Source organism: Telopea speciosissima, chromosome 2 (genome assembly GCF_018873765.1).
Source record: "Telopea speciosissima isolate NSW1024214 ecotype Mountain lineage chromosome 2, Tspe_v1, whole genome shotgun sequence".
Taxonomy (NCBI): domain Eukaryota; kingdom Viridiplantae; phylum Streptophyta; class Magnoliopsida; order Proteales; family Proteaceae; genus Telopea; species Telopea speciosissima.
The window spans coordinates 57,431,531-57,446,335 of NC_057917.1; the positions used below are offsets into that span (position 1 = coordinate 57,431,531).

A 14,805-nucleotide genomic window follows, 5' to 3' on the forward strand; every position below is an offset into this window, starting at 1 on the left:
CTCAATGGCAATCTTGATGAGGAAGTATATATGGTTCAGCCTGAGGGTTTTGCAGTAGATGATTCAGATAATCTTGTGTGTAGACTCAAGAAGTCTATCTACGGTCTCAAACAAGCTTCTAGGCAGTGGTATCTAAACTTTGACAGTGTTGTGACTTCGTTTGATTTTATGAAAAACAAAGTGGATCAGTGTATATATCACAAGGTCTGTGGGAGCAAATTTTGTTTTCTCATTCTGTATGTGGATGACATCCTGCTTGCAAGCAGTGACCTAGGGATGTTGCATAATACAAAGCAACTTTTATATAGGGAATTTGACATGAAGGACCTTGGTGAGGCCTTTTTTGTTCTTGGGATTGAGATCCATAGGGATCGTTCTCACCGTTTATTAAGTCTTTCTCAGAGGGCTTATGTTGATCGTGTTCTGGAGAGGTTTAGTATACTGGATTGCAAACCTGGGAATGTTCCTATTCTCAAGGGTAACAAACTGAGTTTGACACAGTGCCCAAAAAATGAAGCTGAGAGGGATGAAATGAAGAAGGTGCCTTATGCTAGCGCACTTGGTAGTATCATGTATGCTCAGGTCTGTACCAGACTGGATATTGCTTTTGTGATGGGACTTCTTGGCAGGTATCAGTCAGGTCCTGGTCTTAGACACTGGGTTGCTGCCAAGAAAGTATTGAGGTACTTGAAGGGGACAAGAGATTATATGCTGACTTACAGACACGTTTCTGAACTCAAGCTAGTGGGGTATACAGACTCTGACTTTGCTGGCTGTGAGGATGATAGGAAATCCACATCAGGTTATGTTTTCTTGATGGCAGGAGGGGCAGTATCATGGAAGAGTAAAAAGCAGACATTGGTGACCACTTCGACTATGCAGGTAGAGTTTGTAGCATGCTATGGGGCTGCTACTCAGGCTATTTGGCTCAGAAATCTTATAAAGGAGTTGACTATTGTAGATTTTGTGGATAGACCCATCCAGATATATTGTGATAACAGCTCTGCTGTGTTGGTTATAAACAACAATAAAGGACTTAGAGGGTCTAAACACATGGAGGTCAAGTATTTGACCATAAAGGAGAGAGTAAAGGAAGGTGACATTGTAGTGGAGCATATTAGTACAGATGATATGGTTGCAGATCCCCTAACCAAAGGTCTTCACGCTTGTGTTTTTGAGAGACATGTCATAAGCATGGGCTTAGTTGCATAATGGGATGTGGTTAGTTAATGAGAGTTTGTTTTTATTTTTGCTTCATTGTAATTTAAAGTTTCTTTTCATCTGTATTTTTACCTTATGGTAAACTTTGATTTATATATATATATATCAGGTGTCATTGCATGCAGTTTCTTTTAAACACATGAGTGTTTTATTTATTGACATGATGTATATATTTCTTATTTTAAAGTCTTAAGGAATGTGTTAACCTTAAGCAAGGTTGGGGCATTAAGTTGTTAGGCTAAAGGTATGTCTTGTAACACATAAAGTATAACTCGAGTTATTTCTGATGAGACATAGAGATTCGTTAGAATCACAAAGTTTATTTGTCTAGTGAGCCTGTGCCACTTAAAGAAGAGAAATTTTGGATTGATAAATGGATAATACATAAGAAATCACTACGTGAGTATTATCTCGTTGCCACACTACCACATTGCATCCATGTTAGTAGAGTTGAGGGCTCTCGTGATCATGGAAGGCTCTGTGTCGCTTGATCATAGATGCAGTTACCGCCATGATTCGGTGTCTAAAACTCTATGGGATAGGATTGACTTTCAAATATGACCTCTAGACCAATTTATTTTAAAAATTGTGCACATAAAGTTTTCTTAAAGAGTTGTTAGCCTGTGATTTGTTTTGGTCAAAACTGTTTTTAAATCCTTTTAAAAGTAAGGAATTTAATGTAAGTCCAAGTGGAAGAATGTTAGAATTTTAGTTCTAATAAAATTCCATATGGACATAATTAAATCCCTAAACCAGGCTAATTAGGATTTTGATCTAATTAAAGTGGGGTCATTAAGTTATATTAGAAGTCTAATGTAGACTGGCTTAGTGTGGGCCAGATAGGTTCCTATTGGGACTGTGATGAGTCAGACCCTATAGGGATTACTATATAAGGAGAGCTAGGTCCCCCCTCTACCCATCACAACTTATTATTCTCAATTGCTATTGAGGAGTGCATTTTTGAAAAAGAGGGAGATATTCAGTGTTCGTCGTCCCTGCGCATTCGGTATTCTCATCAGGCCAGTTACTTTGGGAATAGAGGGGAAGCACCTAGATCTTTGTTTTTTATTTTTCGCTGCAATCATCATCACTATGGATGCGAAACAAGGTTGGTGGTTCTATCCCTATTTTCTATTATTTATTTGATTGTGTTCTTGAACGCCCTATGAAGATCCTGGCTTTTGGGATTTTGTCCCTATTCGGATCGATTTATTCTAACATTCTATAGATGTGTATTGCTATCATGAATCTTTGCAATGGATGTTTATGCTCTTATTCCTCTTTTGTCCATGGGATCTGTTATTTGGCATTGAGTTCTGATGAATTGAATATAAAATTGATTGGTTCAAATAAAGACTTTATAACATGTTGATATATGAATTCTGCAGCTATTCCAAATTTCTTTACTATTCGTTACCAAGCCTGTGTGTTTGATTGGGTGGATTTCAACTTGCCATAATAAATTCCCTGTGATGAGCTATTTTATTTTAATCAAGGGAATTCTATTTCCCGATTTGGTTTAATTTGGTGAGAAATTATATTGAGAAGTTTAGTTTCTAATTGATGAGATTTGTAAATTGATTTACTCCAATTCTAGCTCAGTCCATGGGTAATTTACATTGAATTTTTGTTTACCCATGGGACTCAAATAGTTCTTGTATGGTTATTGTGATTAAGATTCTTTTGTTTTCATGGAAGAGTTCGATTATGGTTTCATAATGTCTAAAACAATCGTCATGGCAGGAGATTCACTTTGTAATTTGAGTATTAAATTGTTGAAAACGCAAGCGGCAATATCCATTCAACTATTCCTAATCTTTAGACTTCAACAGGATGGGACCTTAACATGCACGATTATGATTAACTCTATTTCTATCTCCCAATCAGATAGCTAAGATTCGTTAGGTTAAAATCTTTGTTAAGGATCAGGCTTTGATTTGGTACCTTTTAGGGCCTTGGTCTGGCTTGTTCGAATTTGATCTGGGTCAAAACATTGGGCCTTACTCTGATATAATTTCCTCATGTCATTTCCCTAATGTAAAGTCTTACTGGGATCATATCCCATCCAAGCCTTTCGAGACTAATCAATTCCATTTTCTTGGATTCTACTGGACCTTTAGCGGCTAATTAATAAATGGTTATCTTAATCAGAGTTTGAATCTGAGAGTTTAATTGGTTTGATCTTCAAAAGGTTTCAATACAATCATGATTTTGTTTTATCTACCTTTTTTTAGCCTTAATGGTTTCGGTTCAGTCTGTTTTCATCCACGTTTTTATTTTTTTTGGATTTCAATTTTTCTTAGTTCTTTAAAAAAAAAAAAAAAAACAAAACAATCTAAGTTTTCAAAATATTTTTCTTTTTATAGCATTGGTTCTTTGAGCTGGATCATTCTTGATTCCTACCATTAGATCATTTGGCTTACATCAAATATAACCCTTAATCTATAAACAATAACGGGTTAGATATTAGAGTTGGCCTATTTGGCCCGGAGACCTTGTTCTTCAATCATCATCATTCGACGAGTTATAGGTTTAAAGTCACCCCATTGGCCGGGAGTTTACTTCCCCTTCTTTCTCATGTTTTTGAGTTTTGAATGTGTATCGAGTCTGGTCATAAACCCAATCAAGTTAAATTTTGAACATATTTACTTTCAAAATATGATAAATGGTTTAGTTTTGGTGTCAACCTACCGGTAGGTCAAGAACCAACAAGCTACGAGTAGCCCAGTACCATCTTTGATTGGGTTTGAAAGTGAACCCAATCGGGCCTATTCCTAAAGTTAAAAATGGAAAAGAATAGTTTGGTTCAATGTCGGCCTGTAATGGACCAGATTTGAGTCGGGATGAGTCTGGCATCGCACCATGGGTAGAGTGTTTAGGTTTAGAATGTTCACGTATCAACTAGTTTGGTATTCCGACAAGACTAGGGGCCTACATTCAAATTTCTTATCATTTTTCGAAATGAATAAGATTAAAATAAGTATGGAAACTCAATTTTTCATTCATGTGTATGGCTATTTAGTTTGAGGGAAGTAGTTTTTTATCCAAGAGTGTGGCCTACGCCAGCACTCCTATGTCTATCTCTCTCCTCCACAAAACAAGGGGGTAGAGATGTCTTTTCGTATGGGGAGGAGAGAGATAGACTCATGGGAGTGCTGGTGTAGGCCACAATACCCCCTTAGGTTTTTGTATTTTCCAACATACCCCCTTAAGTTATTGTATTTTCCAAAATACCCTAAAGGATTCCAAGTTTTGTTTTTGTTTTTTCATGAAAAAAGAAATGGTAGAAGTTTTGATACACGGTCATGCATGTACACGGCCTCTATGAAGTACTGTCAGATGGGCATAATGCCTATCCAAAATGACCATAAAGCCCCCCCACCCCCTATTGATTGCATTGATGCATGGAATCTACCGTGTACCAATACCTTCCCCAAAAGAACTATATTAAACATTAAGACAAAATAAAGGATTCCAAGTTAGCACATATGATTGGAGCAGTAGGAACATGGGTGCAACCCGGGCAGCAGCCAAATTTTGTCACACCTCCCACCGGACCCACCCTTCATGTTTAATCATTGAGAAATGCTTTAATCAATGGTGTTGGACCTTACACGTGGCACAAGGATAGCACAGAGGTGAACTTTTCTATTGCAAGGTTATACACATGCATGGAGCATGCGCCCTTCAATTTTTCTTGGATTTGGATCCTCTGCGGTTTGGAGTTGAACAGCTTGCCATCATGTTGCTCTCAACTCACAGGCCGTTCATTTAAAATTAATGCCGCTCCAATGGTTGATAGATGGTGGTCTGACATTTTGTTTATTTTGAGCGATAATTTTGAATTTTGAATTGGTGCAGGTGATGACTAGTTTGGTATGCTGATCCTATGGTTGCTAGCTAGCTCCCTGTGTCTCTCTCTGTGTTGGATTATTCATAGACTTATTGTTTCAACCTTTACTTGTTGATGTTAATGCAAAAGGTGAATTGGTGCAGATGATGACTGACCCAGATGCACCAAGCCCCAGCGAACCCTCCATGCGTGAACTGGTCCATTGGTACTCACTTCTTCACTATTTCATGGACCCTCTCTTTCTCTCTCTAGTTTTTTCTCTTTTTAGTAATTTCTCGATTTGTGGTTTCAGGATTGTGGTGAATATTCCTGGTGGCACAAACCCTACTCGTGGTATCTCTCTCTCTCTCTCTCGCTAAGGTGTTGGGGGTGTTAGGTTCTATTCCTTATACAAACCCAACCAGGATTGAACCTGGTGGGAACTGAGCATGAACCAAAACCGGTCCAAGATAAATACTCAACTGCATTGGAAGACACTCGTCGTGATAGTGTCACCAACCTCTTTGATCGATCATTTAATTTCTTTAAAAGTTTTTAAAATATAAAAAGGGATTTGAACTCTTATATCGTATTGGAGGTAGGAGTGTCAAATGGTCAGTTTGGTCTAGTTGCAATTGGATTGAATCGATCTTTGGATTGGATTGGGTCAAATCAAAGCCAGCCCAATATGATCTGTTTTCAATCGATTTTGGTTTTTATCGGTTTTGGTTCAGATTTTAGTGTCCAATGTGGTCTGTTTTCAATCGGTTTTATAATATTCAAACTGGAGTTGGCCCGTGTAGGGAATTTATATCAATTTGGTTTTGTTTTTAATACCCTTAGTTGAAGGGTTAAATGATCCAACTTAAAACCTTAAAGAATTAGGTAGAGAGAGTTTTTTGTGTTTATGAAGGCATTAAGGACACAAATAAATAAACTGATCTGAGACTGTAATTCTATAACTCCTAACATCTTAAGACAGAAAAAGATACTGTAAATGTGACTAACAAGCATGGTGGTCCATTTCATTGTTCATTGAAATGCAGGGAAGGAGATAGTGAAAAATGCATATAGAGGGAGTATTTTGGCATCGTTAGGTTCTTTTTCTTTCTTTTCCATAAGATTAAGTTTTCTGTTATCCACAACGAAAAGAGAACCTCTTCACTCGTGTGTTTTGTTGGTTGGATGAAACTCTTGAAATAATGGAAAAGATAATTCGTATGGTATCTTATGAATGAGACTCCTAGAACACCAGGAGAAATTCACAGAATTTTGATCGTTTTGAGAAGCAAGGATGGTGAATGTTGTCGATCTTGGAGGTTTTCTGGGGTTCCCGGCGTTACATCAGGTTTCTCAAGAGGAGATAGCTCTTCCCAAAACCTATGCTGCGGTGGTTAAGCCGAGTTTACTTGCAATCGAAGGCTTGCCATCACCGGTTAAGGATGGTAATCTTACATGGATAAAGATCCCACAAGCGGCCTATACTGCTCAGTTAGACAAGCTACAATACTCGCTTCTTGGAAGACTGAACTTCCGATACACGACGATGGATAGGCTTCGAGAGGTGACGAAGCTGTGGTCTTTACGAGAAGGGGTCTCTCTGAAGTCCCTAGGGAAAGGTTTTGTCGTGTTTTCTTTCAACAATGCTGAGGACATGACATCCATCTGGAGGCGAGGCCCAATTCGTGTGGATAACCAGTTCCTGCGTTTCCAACAATGGCGTAAGGAATTTAGGGTTCAGGAACAGTCCATTACTTATAGATTGACCTGGATACGGCTACCTAATCTTCCTCTCGAATATTGGCATGAATCCATTCTACTTTCCATTGCCAAGGCCGTTGGTCGGCCAATAGCCATTGATAGGCGCACGAAAAGCTCTCACTACGGCCATTATACCAGGATCTGTGTAGATATTGATGAAACCATCCCCCGTGTCGAGGAGGTGTTTGTTGAGAGGGAGTAGGATGGCTCGCCTGAGATGTTCGTATTTACGCAAGAGGTTATTTACAAAGAATCCCCGGCCAGATGCTCAATTTGCCATGGGTTTGGACATAAGCCGAAGGAGTGCTAGACACAGAGACAAGGAGAGCCACCGGTAGATGAAGGGGTACTTGGAGCGAATTACATTGAGAATCGTTCACACCAACCAAGGAAGGTTTGGAGCTGACGACGTTCTCCGGCGAGGCAAATTCAAGTGCATGAAGGAAACTCTCAAGCTTGTCATGACGTGCTCGAGCGGAATTCTCCTCAACATGGACACGTGGAGCCATCTCCTCACTTCTTTATTCAAGGTGGACACATGGAGCCATCTTCACACTCCCCCATTCAAGCTGAATTCTCAAAGGAGCAGGTTCACGTTTCAAATTCAAAAATGATAGATTCCCCTTTGGACTCTATATCACGTGTTTGTGACTCAATCTCCAATTGCTCTATAAACTCCTTGAACGTCAATAACGTTGGAGAGGAGGACTGTTTAGCTGGAAGGAATTTTAGCTTTGACGTGGCAGCTTCCTCTCAGCCATGTGAACCTATAGCAAATCAGCCATCTGATGGAGTTTTGTCGCCTATCTCAGTCACTTGCGGCAACAATGGCCGAGTGGTGGTGGTGCATCATGATGATTCAGTACAAGGTAATGAGGAGGAAGGAAACGTTGAGATCACCTTCACAAAAGTAGGGAGGCGTAAGCAAGATCGTGAGAAGCATATTTTACAATCCAACATTCTCTCTGGTTCACGACGTCTCGGTCATGTCATGAATGAAATTAATCAGGTGGATTTGGTGCTGCAAGGGACACAAGGAGAGGGCGCTGTTGCGACGCACAAAAATGATCTCTATTCCAGTTTACCATGAAGTGCTTATTCTGGAATATTAGAGGGGTAGGTAATCAGAGCTCACGAGCACACTTGCGAGATATTATGAGCGATTTTGCACCTGATTTCTTATGCCTAGCGGAACCTAAAGTGGGTGTAAATAGGTGCCCATTAAGCTTACTTACAACGATGGGGATGTCGGCTGAAATAATTAGCAATAGCCATGAAGAGAGTGTGCCCAATATCTGGTTCCTCTGGAAAGCAGGTTTGCCTCGGCCACGAGTCATCTTGGAGTCAGAACAGCAGCTAACTATTCAAGTAGAAGTTCAATGCATCAAGAGTTTCATCACAGTAGTACATGCTAGCTGTTTCCGTGCAATACGACGTAGCCTTTGGACTGATCTAGTGTCGCTTGCAAGGGTGACTTGCCCTTGGCTGGTGATAGGAGACTTCAATTCTTACTTGTTTGCATCTGATAAAATAGGCCCAGGGAGGTTCAATATGGGTTCTTCAGAAGAGTTCGCGGCAATGATTGAGTCTGCTTCCCTTTCACTGATTGCATCAACAGGGAACAGATTCACTTGGTCCAACAACCGACGAGTAGGGAATGTAAGAGCCGTCTTGGATCGCAATTTACGCAATGATGCTTGGTGGCAGTCCTACTCTAGTAGCATTCAAAAGGTTTTAATCCAGGGATCATCGGACCACTCACCAATATTAGTGCTATGTGATGCTGTGCCTCGCCCTACAAATGCTCCATTTCGTTTTCAACGTTTTTGGACAGAGGATGTAAACTTCAAAGAATTTGTGAAGCAATCATGAGCTGTTCCAGTGAGAGGTTCTCCTCTATTCGTAGTGATGCAAAAAATGAAGCGGATAAAGGGTCCTCTAAAGGAGTGGGCAAGAGGGGTATTTCCGCATGTGGATCTGGAGGTTTCCCGTACTAAATCTGAGCTAGAATCCATTCTTGGTGCTATGGAAATGGAGGGGTTCTCTGAGGCGCTGTTTGATAAAGAGACAGAAGCTCGAAAAGATTATGATAAAGCTATTATGCTGCAAGAGAAGCTATGGAGGGAAAAATCAAGAGACAGAAGGATTAAGTATGGTGATAAGTGCACAAGGTATTTTCATCAATCCGCCAAAATTAAAAATACAAGAAATACCTTGAGAGAAATCAGACAGGATGATGGTGTGGTGCTTACAGAGGTAAATGAGATTGGAAACTGTGTAGTGTCCCACTTTGAGAATTTTTTCAAAAAAGGAGTTTAAACAAAGAAGCTGGATATGCTTGATGTTATTCCATCTGTGGTTACTGCAAAAGACAATGAAATGCTTGCAAAAATCCCTTCTCAGGAAGAGATTAGAGAGGCAGCCTTTGATCTCGATCCATCCAGTGCACCAAGTTCGGACGGCTTTCCAGGTACCTTCTTCAGAGTATGTTGGAATGAGGTAGGCCCTAATGTTTGTAAGGGGGTACAAAATTTCTTTAGGGAGGGGGTGATTACGAAGGGAGTTAACAACAATTTCATAACTTTTGTCCCTAAAGTGGAGAATGCTAATAAGGTGGGGCAATTTAGGCCTATCTGTGTGGGTACCTTTTTCTTTAAGTTGATTCCAAAAATTATGGCAATGCGGCTCTCTACTATCCTTCACAAGCTGATCTCACAAGAACAAGGAACCTTCCAAATGGGAAAGGTGATTTTTGAAAATATTGGAGTGGCCTCCGAATTAACAAATCTAATGAAAATTAAATGCAGAGGTGGCAGCTTAAGCATGAAGTTGGACGTCCAGAAGGCTTTTGATACATTGGAGTGGGTTTTTTTATTTGATGTCCTGAACAAATTTGGTTTCTCGCCTCTATGGATCTCATGGGTTCGACAAATCATGCTCTCTGCAAGAATTTCAATTCTAATAAATGGAGGTCCCTATGGATTTTTTGGCATGGAAAGAGGGTTGAAACAAGGAGATCCTCTCTCCCCATTGTTGTTTATAATTGCAGAGGAGGTTCTGTGTCGTGGTCTTTCTAATCTTCGCAACTCAGGAGGAATAAAGTCGCTTCCAGGGCCTCGTCAGGTATCTACTCCCACCCATCTAATGTATGCTGATGACCTTTTCATTTTCATGAGAGCAAATATTCGCGATGTAAGAAGAGTAATGCGGTTTCTAAAAGATTATAGAGAATATCCAGGTCAAAAAATTAACTTGGCAAAGAGTAAGGCTTTTTTGGGCAGAATCTCAATGGTGTGCAAACAACGGCTGAAATCGGCATTGGGTATCCCAATATGCAGTTTCCCCACCAGATACCTTGGTGTCGATCTAATAGGAGGGCGTGTTAAAAAAGATTACTTTTTACCTTTGATTGACCACTTCAAAAAAAGACTCTCTGCATGGAAGGGGAGGTTACTTTCTATGGCTGGACGAGTTGAACTAGTTTGATCGGCCATGTGCAGTATTCCCATCCACAATTTTTCTATCTACCTGTGGCCGAAGTCCGCCATTGGAATTTTGGAGCGTTGGGTTCGCAACTTCATTTGGTCAGGAGAATCAGAAAAGGCTAAGGCGATCACTGTTAGATGGGATTCTCTCTGCAAGCTAAAACGAGAAGGAGGTCTTGGCACTAGAAGGATGAGGGATGTTAATTTGGCTTTAATTGCTAAATTTGCTTGGGCCATAAAAATAGGGAAGTCTGACTTTGTAGTATTTTTGAGAGGTCGTTTGGAGAATAAAGATGGAATGCTAAGGAGGCAAGCTGGCTCATCCTCGATCCTTCCAGGTCTGCGAAAAGTGTGGAATTTTATACAATCTGGGGAGCGATGGGTGGTAGGCGATGGATCTACAATTAGTTTTTGGTATGACAAGTGGCTTGGAGATAAAAGTATAGAGGATCTACTGCAACCGCAACAAATCCCAAGAGGATTATCAGCAACAGTTGCAGATTTCCTTGAGTTAGAGGCGTTGGGCTTCCCACATGTGGGATTCCCACCCATGCGCAATATTTTAACAAATATTCAGACACAGGAAATCACCAAAACGAATAGAAGTGATGTTCGTTTGTGGGCTCACTCAATAAATGGTCAGTTCATGGTGAAATCGGCATGGGATGAGATAAGAATAAAAGCTTCTCCACCAACTTGGGCTAGGGATGTATGGCAGCAGCAGTTGCAACCTTGCACTTCTATTTTTGGGTGGCGTATGATGCATGGAGCACTTCCCACGGATGACAAGGTATGCCGACGAGCAATCCCTCTAGTATCTAGATGTGAATTATGTCACTCTGAATCAGATTCAGGGCAGCACATATTTATTGATTGCGGTTTTGCGCAACAAATCTAGAGCGAGATCTTGTCTCTTTTTTAAGAAAGTTGGAGTGGTTTCCCTTCAATGGAATTGTTTTTCTCATGGTGGCGAAGGAAATCAAGGATAGTTCTGATTCTGATTATCTGGAGGACCATGCTAATAATAACATGTCAGCAGATCTGGTTAGAGAGGAATAAAAGAAGATATGACAGCTTATCAACCCCTCCTAATTAAGCAGTTTGTGATGAAGTGCCTAAGAGAAATCTCAGAAGGTATCAGTATTAAAGGTATTCATGTCAAATCGGTTCAAGAACTAGTGTTGGCACGGGCAGTGCGTGCAACATTTGCCATCCCTCAGCCCAAAAAAATATTTGAAGTAAAGTGGAAAGAGCCGCCAGCAGGATGGAGCAAATTAAATATTGATGGATCATCCCTGGGAAACCCAGGATCGACTGGGTCAGGAGGGATTTTCCGAAATCAGGTTGGTGCAGTGATCTTTTGCTTTGCCTCTTATCAAGGGATTGGAACAAACTTCAATGCTAAAATGAAGGCGTTCTTTATTGGCATCAAAGAAGCTAAGAAGCTTAAGATTGACAAATTATGGGTGGAAAGTGATTCAGCATCTGAGGTTACAGCTATTCTCATGTCCAAGCTCCCATGGAACTTCCTCCAGGATTGGTGGACTGCATCTGAATTTCTAGACACCATACAGTGGCAACTGACCCATTGTTGCAAAGAAGGAAATGGTCCAATTGACAAGCTAGCAAACCATGCTGCACTCACCAAAGCAACTTCGACCTGGAACACAACTCCGAGGTTCATTTCACATCTGATCACTTGGGAAGCAACGGGACGTCCCCATTACAGATTCATGTAATTCTCCTTTTGGTTTTATGATTATGTAAATGCTCTAGTGTAACCATATTCACTTTTTTACTATCAATACATACTTTGCTGACCTTTAGCCAACAAAAAAGGGAAAGAGATAGTGGCGTATTCATGCCCTCGACGACATTTGGGGATACACTGATTTGTATTTGTGCTATTCAAGCAAAAGGATGTGTTGAATGAGGTGGAGCAGCCGGCAACTTGCAACAACTTCAGCACCAGGGTTTTCGCCAATAAACTAGACCTCGGCGTTCCTGTGGCCACCGTCTACTTCAATGCCCACACGGAGCCTGCCAATAGGAGGCGCTGAATGACAAGTTCTGATAGCTATAATTAGTGTAACTATAAATGTATTTGGCGACAGTATTTTACATTTCATTTGTCGTAAATTATATAGGGAGACAGTAGACGATTAACCATCCGAAAATTTGATTTGGCTACGGAATTATTTTTTAACCGTGGGCACAAATGCATTTTGTTGTAGAGAGGGCTCGATCTTTGGAATGGGTTTCAGAGTCTGCTGCATGAACCAGACTTAATTATAAGTCATATTATACATAACTTCTCTCTCTGTCTCTCTAACTTCTCTCTCTCTCTCTCTCTCTCTCTCTCTCTCTCTCTCTCTCTCTCTCTTTCCATTTTTTTTTTTGGTTCTAACGTACATCATGCGATGTGTGCAGTCCAGGCTGACCAAGTGCACACCCTGTTATGTACAAAGCAAGAGCAAGCACTTAAAAAAAAATCATTTAGAAACTTATCGAAAAAAAAAAAAAAAAATCATTTAGAAATAGGGGTGCAAGTTTGGCCTTGACGGCCCAAGCCTAAGCGGCCATTAGTGTGGCGTAGGAGATTCCACTCAGAACAGTATGAAGAACTACAGGTGCAAGTTTGGCCCTGATGGCCCGAGTTTGCCCTGAGCTCGAACAAGGCTTGGGTTGAGATACCTTGGCCCTGAGGGCGGGTCAGGGTTGAGGCCTCAGGCTAAGGCCGGCCCAGCCCAACCCGACCCTGTCTCCTGGCCAGCCCATGCATCTCCTTTCCCAGCCTGACCAACCCATTCGTCTCCCTTGCCCAGGTTGGCCAGCCCATGCATCTCCCTTCCCCCCCACCCCCATGATTAGGGCCAATTAGGATCACCCCAGCCCAACCTTGAGGGTGAGTTAGGATTGGATTTTTCTGGCCCTGAGTCAGAATCGGGTCTGGCCTGGGCCCAACTAAGGGAACTCAGGGTTGGGCTAGTGTTTTAAAAGGCCCAGCCCAATCCGACCATGTTGCAGCCCTATGAGGAACCCTCTTTCTTTAAGAATAAGAGCAGATTAAGAGAAATCAAATGTTATAAGAAGACAATGTAATTAACTCAAGGGTGTCAATTGGTTCGATTCTGGTTAAATCGGTTTTGTTTCAATTCAGCTCACACTATGAAGGAAAGGAACCAAAATCAAACCATTTATTAAACGACACCAAAATCCCAAAACCATTCAGCTCACGGTTTCTCAATTCTAAATCAAACCACATACTTTAATTGGTTTCACTTTTTTAATTCGGAGAATCGAACCAATTAATAAATGATTTGTCTATTCTGATTTAAACAGTTAGATACAGAGTTCGATAAATGGTTTTAATTTGCACAATTCACAACCATAAATTAACGAACACAGCCTACAACTCACTGTACAGAACTCGAACATGATTTGAAGAATAAAATCAAGGGGCTCTAAGAAGTCAAATGAGATAGATAACCTCCCAAGAAGACCCAAAAGCAACTACAACAATGGATGGACATAATGTACTTTAACCCTAAATAGCATAATATACTTGATGCTTGGCACTTAGTTAATGATGACTACTTAAACACATCATAAACAAATGGGAAAAAGAACGCCACCCGGTCACACATTGTGGCATGCCCCAGCACCTAGACACAGGGGTGCATGAAATGACTGACACACCCCTTGGAAAGATGGAAATCACCATAGCTGCGTGGATCATTTCACGTGCCCTTGTGTCTGGGCACAGGGGCATGCCACAATGCACGACCAGGTTGCGTTCTTTCTCCCTAATTAAATTTCCATTAATCTTGAACTTTGGAATTTGGATCAAAATGATTCCCAACAAAATTCTCTATAAAAAAGGGAAGGTTTTCATACACGGCTGTGTAAGCCGTGTATGTGAGAGGGTCTCACAAAAAAATGGAAAAGTCATAAATCCCTACCCATTAATTAATGTCTTAAAACTCCCACCCTCTCACATACACGGTTTACACGACCGTGTATGGAAACTTTTCCCAAATCTATTTGTATTAACAATTAAGTTTTATATGATTAGAGAGTGCTTAAACCCTGACACCTTTGTGTCCTAACTCCTAAGTGCCTGCTTGTTGATTCCTTGCCACGACTTGCATTAGCATATCGATTTCGGACTTCATTGAAGATATTTGCTCTGTCAAGGCTCCCACCTTAGTCCGCAACTTGGCATTCTCCCGAAAAAAGGTGGGAAGATTTCTTGATGGCGGACTTGAATCTCTTGAGCATAATTTAGCTCCTGCCAAGCCCACCCGGACATGAGAATCATCTTCCATTACTTGGGTGACGATCTCCTCGTACGCTGCCTTGTCCCTATGTGTTTCCTCAGGTTGCTCATTGAGGTGGTTCAACATCTGTATCTGCAAGTCAAATTAAAGATGGATAGTCAGAGGGAAATTACATATGTATGTTGATGTTAATCAGATCAATATCAATAAATTACATAATAGAGTA

General features: G+C 40.8%; 1 pseudogene; it reads left to right on the forward strand.

The window, feature by feature from the left end:
* LOC122653164 overlaps window positions 1-12,369 on the forward strand; it is a 51,966-nt pseudogene extending 39,597 nt beyond the window's left edge.
* The last annotated feature ends 2,436 nt before the right edge of the window (window positions 12,370-14,805 follow it).